The sequence below is a fragment of the Penaeus japonicus genome, unplaced genomic scaffold, assembly GCF_977035675.1.
Source record: "Penaeus japonicus unplaced genomic scaffold, GWHDUDI00000001_assembly GWHDUDI00000016, whole genome shotgun sequence".
Classification (NCBI taxonomy): domain Eukaryota; kingdom Metazoa; phylum Arthropoda; class Malacostraca; order Decapoda; family Penaeidae; genus Penaeus; species Penaeus japonicus.
The window spans coordinates 102,673-115,172 of NW_028234418.1; the positions used below are offsets into that span (position 1 = coordinate 102,673).

The following is a 12,500-nucleotide window of genomic DNA, read 5'->3' on the forward strand; positions in this document are numbered from 1 at the left end:
CACTTCTCGAGGGCAATCCCTTCACCTGGAATCATATAATTAAGAATTGGCCATCCACTTTGGGGCATAATAAATTAAAACATTAAAAACAAATGCTGAAAACAATTTTTTACTTTTTACTTGCAGTCATAATTTCTATATTTGGGTAAATATTTTGACAAATGGGTTTCTTTTTAACATCCAGAACCTTTGATGGTACCAATTCTTCCAGCACCAAAAAGGAGAGAGAGCCTTGATGGCACCCTCCACAGTTTCTAACAGTACTATCCCTTTTTAGAGCAATGGGACAGAGCAAGTGCTGACCTCTTGCTCTAAAGTTCTGCCCAAAGAAGGATGTGCAGGCAGAATGGGAAGGGAAGGTGATTCAAACCCGCCCAGTGTCTAAAATGTGCCCGTGCAGTAGGGTTTCCTTCCCCCTATGTCCCTCGCGTCAAAAAACCCAGGTTTTCCCCTTCTCCCCTACCTCTCTTATTATCTTTATTGTGAATGGTTATATGTTTCATATTCGTTCATGACAGTACATGAATTCGAAAAAATTAAATTTTTTTTTTGTCCCCATAAAACAGCAATTCTTCTATACAATGAGTATAAAGAATTTTTGAGCAGATATAGACTCTTTTACAATTTTAGGGCAACCACAATATTGAAGTGCCTGTGATATGCATATTAAGGCCCCTTAATACGCTTTAGTTTTAATGAGTGACTGAAAGAGGTGGCAAAAGTCAAGGTATATTGCATGAAAACACTGCCTCCTTCGGAAAATAAAATCCCCTTTCCCGGAGATTGCCGCCCAAAAAAATCTATCCCCCCATAATATTTGACTGAAAACCCTCCGCAATTAATGAAGGTTGCACTGGGCCCCCCCTACAATGTGGGTTTAAATTATTGGGTTAAGTTACTTTTCGCAAGTATCTTCTTTAGTGACTTAGTTGAAAAAAAATCAGATTTAAATTTCATTCAATTTTTCAATGCAAACTTTCTTGGTCACTTCCTGCGTGATGGCCTGAGATCTCTTGGCAGTGTAAGGGCCCGGTGGAGTAATTCACGCCCCAGGTCCTTTCCCCTCCACTGCTTCCCCTAGCTGGTGCCCATTTTCACGCGCTGATTTTTCCTTGCCTTGACTACTTCTCTAGCTGTTTACTACCCGGGAACCTGGAAAAGGGAGGAGGCAAGAGGGAGAGATTCAGCTGCAAAAAGTTTATATCAGTCACTTTCAAATTCTTTGGGTTTGGTAATACATTCATTTAAGAAATTGGTTGACAACTTAAATTCATAAAAATTGTCTAGTTTTTCCCGCATCCTGGTTACCTGCAAGGTGGAGAAACATTCGCCCTTATTGTATACATTTTTTTCTTCAATAAAAATGAAAAATCATACTCAAATCAAATTTTAAAATCGATTAACAGTTAAAAGAAGGTTAAAAAAAACTAAAAAAGACTAGATATAATTAAAAAACCCTTGATGAAATACAATGACTGAAAATTATTTGAAAACTATAAAATTTTCTACCAAACCAAAATTATTGTAAATTTGACGGGGTTCATAAAAACTTGGGAAGTTTTAATTACATCTTTATACCAAGTAAAACCCAGTGAGCAAGAAACTGCAATAATAGGTATAATATGCAATTAGATCTTTACATTACTTGCTAAAACAAATTTATGAAACTTTTAAATGTAAATTTATGAGTGTCTGTTCCTTTACCATTCTCTTTTTAAATTAGGGAATAATATTTTTGTCTTCTTTTCTTCCCAGTAAACCTCTTTTCATTGTTTTGTATTAATTGCAAATCATACCGTTGACTAATATTGCTTGTAACATATATGTATATAGTTATTTCATTAGGGTATCAATTATATTAATTCATCTAAAATCTAGATTTCTTTTTTTATAAAGGAAACTATAACATAAAACTTCCCCCTTTAAAGAGATTACTTTTGATAAATTACATTCACCCTGAGGAAAAAGAAAAATCAAAATTTTAAAACTTTTTTTTGCATATACAAATAAACCTATGAAGTGTTTTGTGTGGTTATCAGCAACAATCAATTTATCTTACTTGAGAATTTCCCTGCTGCTGAGATGATAATGTGCTAAAGGGGGGTTACTCTGTCTAGTTTAGGGGGTTGGTGTGAGAGTCAGCGCTGTAGTAAAAGTTCAGCAGCCCGCCATAAAAACTCTGCTTGCCTCCTCAGCCCGACCAACCCCTCCGGATGCCTCGCACGAGCGCTCTCGGTGCGCGGCATTAAGGTAGTCTTTTATGAGGGAAAGTGTCTGGGTATTTTTTTCCAATGGGTGGTGAAATAAAATGGTAAAGAGGGAAAATCTAAGTTTATGGGCGATAACAATATGCTAAGAAAGGTTTTTTGGGAACTGTAAATAAAAAGGTTTAACCCATACCGGTCTCAAAATACATATGGGACAATCAAAATATGGAATCAAAGATTTACTAATTCAAAAGTCATTCTTTTGTAAAAGATTTACAACAGGACCATAAGAAAAAGAAAATTAATAATTGTTATAGAACAAATTTTTAAACACTGGAAGACATTAAAATAATCTGAGCAAAGCGTCTAATCTTCGTCCTTTTTCAAGTTTGTGGATCTATACATCAATCTTTGGACTAAGCAATGGCAGCAAACCTTTACCAATTTTATTGCAGTGGCTGAACTTGCTGGGGTTTTATTTTCAAATAGAGTCCGTACAAGCTCCATCTTGCCAGAACACATAATGTGGGGGGTTTTTGTTATCAGTGTGAAGCCAAAATCCTGGCATTAATGAAAGTGGTACTTTTTGTAAATATTACCAAATTTTTTTTTAATGATATAGATTCACACCTGAAAAAAAAGTCTCATAACTTAAAAAACAGATCAGAAGGGCTCTCAAAGACGGAATGCCTCTTTCAAACCCTTTTTCCTACTTTAAAAAAAGGAACAAATGTTTTATTGTCTGTTTTAGCTAAGTTCTATGCTGCCGAAGATACCTCATACAGATCTGTCAAAATTTTTTGACAGATGAGCATCAAATTGAAAAATACCCCATGTTCTGAAAGAGAATGTAGAAAGGGAAAAAATTTTAATGCAATAAAATAATATTTTACCCTAAAGGCAACTGAAAGATAGGTCTATGGGAGGGGGGAGGGGATGGGAGGGAGGGGCCTCTTGGTAGCTTGAAAGGGAAAGGGGAAATGGGGTGCAGAGAGAAGCCATCCAGGGCACACAGGGAGACCCCAGTTGGTGAAGGAGTATTATTGACTTTGAGAAAACTACCAAATATCCCTATTTCCTCTTGCTATATTGCATTCATTGAACATAGAGTGGGAAAATTTGGGGTGCTAATTTTGAAAGCTTATGCTCTGTTGGGGCAATCCAGTTAAAAGGGCAATTCTCCAAATTTATTAATTAGTTTTGGTTTGGACTTTTGGGCTTTACTTTAAATGAGTATTTTTTCTGATTCAATATATATAACCTTCTTGTCTGTCTATATCTTAACAATAAAGGAGAAAATGCAGGTTAATCTTAGCTCTCGGGTAGTGGCAAGCAATTGCAATGGCTTGCATTTTTGGCACCTTGACAAAGGCCACCACCTTATAGTTATTTTTTGGCAGGATAAAAGCCCTGGGGTTGGGTTTTGTACTTGACAATAAAGGGGCGAGATTTTTTAAACAATTTAAAATATTCATGTTTTTGTGCGGATGTTTGGGTTTCCACTTTTACTTGTCTTTAATCTATCCATAAAATAACTTTTGGATTTTCATGGGTTGCCCATGAATATCTTTTAACAACAAAAATTATATTGCAAAATACAAAATGTAAAATGAAAACACTGACACATCTTTGTCTTGGGACCATGAAGGGCATGTTTTTTTCATTTTCCCAAAAAAACAAAATTTCCCCTGCAGAGAAATTAACTTTATTGTTATTCATTATATATACAACCAATAACACTATCCCAATGACAATGAAAATACATTCTACAAAAAGCCAGGCTTTTTTAAAAGCAAAGAATAGAAACAAAGAGATAAGGGATGTTAGTTTGCATGTGGATGTTTAAAAGGGACACATGGCACGATGATGTACTGAAGTAATCAATAATAAGTAACAGCTTTGTTAAAAATTGCACATTGAAAACAACAAAATTTTTTTAAAGGGAAAACTTTTCTTTTAACTTAAAACATACCTTGGACATAAATCCCAATCAAAAACAATAATTCCCGTCCCACTCTCTAAACAATTCTTTATACAATGTCACCCCCAAATAAATCCCTAATGACGTGGCGTCACACCTCCCAATGGGGCGCAATGGTGTTGCGGGGGTTTGATAGCGTTGTGGAAAAACACTGATAAATGCTTGAAAGCCACGTGGGCCCTGAGTGAGGTTGGTGTTGATAAACCCCACACAGCTCACTTTCCGGGGCCTCCTCCTCATTTCTCCTTTTTGTTAAATTCTACTTCCCTCCTCGTTCCCTTTTTGGGCCAAGTGGACTTCATCCTTGTTAAAGAGGAAATCGGGGCTAAATCGGGACGAGGGAAAAAGGTTATAAACAAAACCTGATTAAAGGTGAGTTATCCTTTCCCCCAACGGTCCCAACCCATATTTACGCCATCGTTCAAGGTCGATAGCGGGTTACGAGAGTGTTCGACCCTTTTATAAAGAGGATCAGAATCCCCCAAAAACCAGGAGGACTTCGATCCTAGGGCCCAAATTTTTTTTTTCGGGGTTTATATTTGGGCGGGGAAAATACATGAAATTTTTTCCCTTTTTTATTTGATACCAATCATTTTAGGTTTTTTGGTCACGGGATTTTTAAGAATAAACAAAATTTAATTTTTTTGCTATAAAACAGTAGCATAATTGCAGCATGTATTAACGCGACATTAAATTCTTCGCAAAAGTAATTTTTTTTGGGGAAGGGCCCGCTGATGGGGCCCACGGGAAGGGAGCGTAAAAAAATTTCAGATTTTCCAAACACTTACGAGTGGATTTGCCTATGACGTCATACAGATTTGCGGAAAGGAATCGAGAAAAAAGCTATTTAGATAATCAGTACTCATGTTTCGGTATCAAGGTTGTTTGATGTTCAGTACTGCTTGTAATTGAATCGACAACAGGAAAAACTGGATGTACTACTTTTTCCCAGTTTTATCCGGTCATAGTCTTTACCTTCAAATAAAAATAGAAAAATTGAGGGCGAATTAGCATAAATTTTAAAATGCAAAATAGGGCTTTGCAAAGAATTCATGTAAGTTTTTATGCTTACTCCCCAGGATTCTTCCAAAAGTCAAAGGGTCGAGGTGAAAGTGAATATGCCGCCTCCAAGAACTGTGAAGCAGGTTTGCCTGTTTTTAGGGGTGCAGGATCTGTGGTACTCTTGGGCCCCCGTGCTTTCGTAAGTAATCAAAAAGGCATGTTTATTACACCCTTGTAAATGACTAAGGTGATATTTTATTTCCTTTGTACATAGAGAAAAGTTAATCGTTGTTAGAATCCTTAGGGGCTTAATTATTGTTAACTAATCAGTTTACCCCGAAATGGAAAATCAGTATATTCTTGCAGGAATTGATTTATTTTATTATATTCGTTCGGAGCAAAAGGTAATTTTCCCCTTCCGCGAACAAAACATGAAAACTTCAAACTGATAATCAATAATTATCAAGTTTAAAAAAAAAAACAGCAAATACTTTCGCATTATATAACATATTTGAAGAAAACGCATTTTTCCCATACACCCCCCAAAATTTAAAGCTATTATTATATCCCTCTTTTATATGTGAAGGTCCCCACAGACGCCTTTCACGACCAATGCTAAAGTATTCATGCAAATTGAATTGCGTCTTCCCTCGCACTAAAACCCTCGTTTCCGTTTCCCTTTTTCTGCATAATGGCGGCTGATTGGTGTCTTTGGGGCGGAGTCTAGAACTTATGGCTTATTAACTGGAGGTACTAGCAATATTCATTGGCCGTGGTATCTAATCTATTTTAAAAGCCATTTCAAAAGAATGAAATGGTACCAGCAGCGACGAATAAAGTATGAGGGTCATTGCCTCTTTAGGCTGAGGTTTTGCAAACGATTGATGGTAAAAAAGTAGAGGTTTGATATATGAATTTCCCCCGTTCTGCTGATATCAGGGGAAAATATTTCGAAAATGATTCAATGGTGGGACTAATCTAATGCCTAATCAAAAAGGGGTTAAGCGTTGGTAGTACGTTTTTACAATACTACCCAAATGATACCCCACCCTGTAAATAAGTAATTCTGTCACTGGCTGGTACTCTTTGTTTCTTTTTATTCAGCAGTTTTTACCACGCATATTATCGCTCTGTTTGCTGTCCTGAACGCGAAACTACATAAAAAAGGAAACGATGTAAACGAAGTTTAAATTTTTGGATTATTTCTTTTTTCACGGTAATGCTTTTTCCAAAGAGCGAATTTCTTTCAACTGTATTAGCGATACTGTTATCATGCAGAGGTATGAATATTTGTTTGGGAATTGACCTTTTATAAAATTAAAAAATTTAATAATACCCGTCACATTTTATTTAATTTATTTTGTCTTTGTACTTTGTTCTGCATTCTACTAATTCAACAGTATTCATCAAAAAAACCTACAAAGATAATTGGTGGTTGGATATGTCTAGATTTACGTCAAACAAATGCCCCCTGTAGCATTAAAAACTAGGTATATTATATAACATTTTGCTTTATATTTAGTCATCTGATTACTAAATACTGTTCATTCCCTTGCTTTGAAATGACCAGTGACTTGAAGACGCTCAATTCATTTTCTCCAACTCTCTGAAACGTTCATTAAGAAGTTCTGAAGTTTGCGTCTAATCACCTTTTTTTTGGTGGCGGTCAAGCCTTCAGTGCAAAAGCTTATTGATTGCTTTTTTTGCGGGAAGGCTCCAGCTTTTCAGTCTTGATTGATGAATGGGCCCGAGAGACTTTCCAGACAGGGCCCCCCCAGACCGACGCCCGACTGATGCCTTTCCATTAAAATCAAAAGCTCATTTTGAACTAATCAGTCTTTTTTTTTTTTTTGTGAAAGTTTCGAATTCATAACCGAAAGCCTTTACATAATGGGAAAAAGGAAAAAGAAAGGAATTCTTGGATCGCTAGATGATTAAAGACATATTCTACCTAATTAGGGATGTATCGATGGATTAAAAAAAAAAAAAAAAAAAAAAAAAAAAAAAAAAAAAAAATGCTCATAATCATGTACAGCCAGTCGAAAAGGAAAACAAATGATAGTAATGACAATCATAGTATATAATGTTAATAAGAATAAATGTTATGCAGTGTGAATGTAAACAAATGAAGGACCAAGAATGTTATATTTATTTCGTTTAGGTTGCATATCCACTGAAATTATGGTTCTGTAGTTTTTGCTTTCTACGTGATTGATTACAGTAACATATATTATATACGAAAATCGTTTGAGTAGAAATACAGATTCCTCAAACATCTATATTTTTTTGTTATAATTCATAGCAAGGATTGGCGGCTCTTATATTATTGTTGTTGCCGGCAGACGGTCACTCATTGGCCGAGCTCGAGCGTCCCGTCATCCAAAGGTACTTTCTTTAGCAGATTCGATTTTAACTATTCTTCAGCCATTTCCCCCAAACCCGTCTTTTACTGAGTTAAAGGGGTGTAAACATTCTTCATATTTTTTTGAATTTTGATTTTGCCCCCCCCCCCCCCCCCCCCCCCCCCAAAAATACAGGATCAATTCATCAATTGTTAGTCCCTATCAATTCATGGAGACAACAACTTTGGGGTTTTTAGGTCGATGGGTTTTTGGGTGTCAACTGAACAGTGGTTTGAATTTTTCAGTAAAATTGTACTGCACATGGAGATGAATTTTCAAGCGTAAGAGATGTAACTGACGCGTTGCACTGCACATTGTTTAAGAAGGACCAGTAAACGCCATGCCACGTGATCATCGAAATCTTAAAAAAAAAAAAAATCCCTTATCCCAGCCTGGGTTTTACCAAATCAATACAGAGCTGAATGAAATAGGGAAATTTGAAATACATATATGCTAATAGATAACCTAGAGGAGTATTTTGAAGGTCGTACGAAAGGGAAAAGCAAATATAGAAGTGACAGGGAGAAACAGAAAAAAGAGGGAATTAAATCAGGAATAAACCAAATGTGGAAAGGACTCAAAGAAAAGGAAAAAAACGGAAAAATTTTTTTGTTTTCGGAATTTCTCTTATCAAGTAAAAGTGAATAAAAGATTATAATGATAATGAATAAGATAATTATATTAATTTTAAAATTTCAATGCTAATTGGACCCAAAAGCTGCTACAATTCCGATAAGGGTTTAAAATCATAAAGCCTCTCCTCATCATCTTTGTCTTTGCATATCGTTATGACCATTACACTATCGTCATCGCTTATACCCCTCCTTTTCTTCTTTCTCTTCCTCATCTCCCTTTTCTTCCTCCTTTTCCTCTTTTCGGAAACACACCTATCCCACTCTAGTCATAAACTGGCAACCACTTAATGCTCAGTATTTGGCACTTTTAAAATTTATATGCTCAGCAATGGAGTCTCTTTTTTTACAAAAAACTTGACTGACTATTTTTTGGGTATGTCCTTTGTTTGGATTCGCTACAAAGAAAACTAAGAAGTATCATGTTGGTAAAACACAAAAAAAAAAGTCTGAGGTTTAATTAAAATTTTTTTTTATTTTCGAAGAAAGGGGGATAGCGGGGGCATATTCCTTTCAGACACCCCAAATATTAGATAATTGGGGTTGGGAGATTTAAAGGTATTTCTCCTCTAAAAGTCCCTTACACAACTAGGACTAAATGTCTGCTTTGCAATTTGATTTTATTGCAGGATGCTAAACATTTTTTCGTGTATTCAAGTTTGTCCCATAGTACCCCAGAGGATATTCCAATGTGCCCTGAGACGGGGCAGGTTTAGCGTTTTGTTTCGTTATTTGATATCGAAACTTTTTGAGAGTGTGAAATATTCATTTAATTTATGATATATCTATAAATTAGTTATCATTATATATATATAGTTGTATATATATATATACAGTAATATAATATTTATAGATATATATATATAATATAGATATCTAAATATATACATATATATATATAATGAAATATTATATATAGGAGTGCTATATATTATGATATATATACTATCTATATTAACTATATAAAGTAACTTTAGTATAAAGTACTGTAAAATGCTATAATAAAATAAATATATATATGTTATATAATCTATATGTATATTATAATATCTATATATAAAAATATAGAGATAATATAATGCTTATAAGATATATGATGTATGTGTGTGTGGTGTGTATATATATATATGTATAGATGTAATATATATGTATCGTATAAGCATATATAATACAATATATTCATAGTAAGTATATATAATATAGATATATATATAATAGTATATATATATGTATTTGTATGTATATGTATGTATATTTTTAATACTATATATATATATGATATATATAATATATAATATATTATATACATGGTAAGATATATATATATTATAATATATATATTAAAAAACTATAATATATATATACTGATAATGATAAAAGATAATACTGATATATGGTACATAATAATATAATAGACTTAAAGATAATGAAATAAGAAGAGATAATAAAACAGTTATGAAGGGATGATAATGATAATACTGATTGTAGTCTTAATAATAGAGAATATCAATAATACTGTTCATAATGATAAATGATCATCAAAAAGATGTTAATGGTAAAAAGCATTATATCAGAGCAATGACATGAAGTAATAATGATAATAGCAATGATGTATGATGATGAAGACAATAATAGTCAATCTGTGTGTACTCATGTCGTAATGTGATAAACGATGACTATGGTAAATAATAATAATATTGAGTGAATATTGATGGTATATGATAAGATAATAAACTTGCTACCCGAATAAATCAATTAAACGAAAACAATTATTTGATGATTGCACTAATAGTAATAAAGAAACGCAGAATAATAACGATATAATAACGATACCAAAATCAGCAAATAATATCTGACCAGCCGTAAAGATAATGAAAATATTAATAATACAAGAAATCTTGGCTAATAATTTAAGATTTGGGGGAGGTGTGAGTGGAGAGTAGAGATGAGAGAAGGGTGACACAGGAGAGAAGAGGAGGTAGAGTAATGGGAATGATCATTATATGATAATGATAATAATGAAAATGATAATACTGATAATATAACAGTAGTTTTTTAATATTCATAGATAATATGAGTACTGAAAATTATAATAATAACAAATCATGAATAATTACGAGTAATGATGATTAAGATAATATGATAGCGCCAAAAATATTTCCTAATGTAATGATGATAATATAGATAATAATCATAATGATGGTAAATGATACTATTCATTGGTAATAGAAAAAACATATCCTGATAATGATAACATGATAGTAATATAATAATTCTTTATGATAATTACATTTGTAACCATAGACTGTGATATAATTATCTATTAATGAGAATAATACTAAGATGAATAATGAAGTACAAGTATCGTTATGATGATATATTAATGGATAAGAATATGGCAAGAATGATGATAGCATTAATGATAATAACGAGAAAAAATGATAACAGCATTAATGATAATCATAAATAAAAATGAAAAATACAATTAACAAAAATGGTGACGATGCCTATATATATTGGACATTTTCCGATATCATAAGTTAGCATGAAAATAAGCAATAGTAATAACAATGAAATAGGATGACAATAATTGAAATAATGGCGATGATTATAATAAGATAACAATGTATAGTAACTGAATCCATATCGAATGAAATAAGCAAAAATCAACATGAGAGAACAACAGGTCAAAAGTCAACAGAAAAATCATCATTCAAAGCTAGGAGCACATAGGCCTATGCTTTGCCAGTATCTAGCATAACCTAAAAAAATATCTAAAATCTATTTCGAGTATAAATATTCACTTAATTCCACATGACAATCCACTAAATAAATGTCTATCCGTTGTGAATATGGAAATACGCATTTCGAAAAGAAGTATTAAATGTCAATAACATGCTGCAGTTACATACATAATTCCACACTTGCACACACATACACAAAGAGATATATATACATATATATATATATATAGTATACTATGATATTATATATATATATAATATAGATAGTGCGAATATATCATCTATATACACACATAAATATTTAACATACATACATATATGTATATGGATCATGATGTATAATGTATACATATATAATGTATATATATATATAAGTATATATGTATATATATATTTATAGTATAATATATATAGTATATAATATATAAATATAATATAAATATAGATATATAGAATAATATATATATATACATTGCGGAAAGTTAAACTAGCCAGGGCAACAGGGAAACATCATTTAATTCAAACTTTTCGAGTATTTACAATACTTATCATCAGTGACTTAATATTCAGGGCTAAAACATAATGTTAAAAAGTAAATTATATTTACTTATAACAGCATATTTTTAGTACCTTATATGAAATCATCGATGATAACTGTATTGTAATACTCGAGAAAGTTGAAATAATGATGTTCCCCTGTTGCCCGGTGCTGAGAACTTCGCTTATATAAAAGATGTATATATATGATGATATATATATATATGTATTAAATATATATATATATATATATATATATAGAATATTGTAAAAATATATATATCTATATATACATAATATATATATATATAAATAATAATATTATATATATATATATAAATTACTATATACATAAATGAATATATAATATGATTATAATATATTTATATACTATATATATGAGTATAGATATAGTAATATATATATAGTAATATTATCTATATATATATATATTTTATATACACACGCATGACAACTACACACGACGCACACACGACACACGATCAAATCACACACACACAACACACTACACACACACACCACACACACATACACACACACAGCGACACACACACACACACATATATATATGATATATATATATATATAAAATATATATATATTTATATATAAGTATATATATATATGATAATATGTGTGTGTGTAAGTGTCGTACACACACACATATGCATATTAACAATACATACAATTTATATATATATATATATATATATATATATATAGTATATATTTGAGTATCTTTGAGATATATAATAATATATAATTTATAATATAATATATAGAGAATCATAATATATATATATAGATCATGTCTAGTACACATACGACACACACATACACACTAGCATACACCAAACACAGCACAGACACACACACACACAAGACACACAGCACTCACACAGCACACACCCACACACACACACACACACAATATTATATATACTAAATTAGTATAATAATATTGAAGTATATCT

At 32.1% G+C, this 12,500-nt stretch overlaps 1 pseudogene; it reads right to left on the reverse strand.

Moving 5' to 3' along the window:
• The window catches only part of LOC147470133 (uncharacterized), an 8,310-nt pseudogene extending 5,596 nt beyond the window's left edge, over positions 1 to 2,714 (reverse strand).
• Positions 2,715 to 12,500: the final 9,786 nt, after the last annotated feature.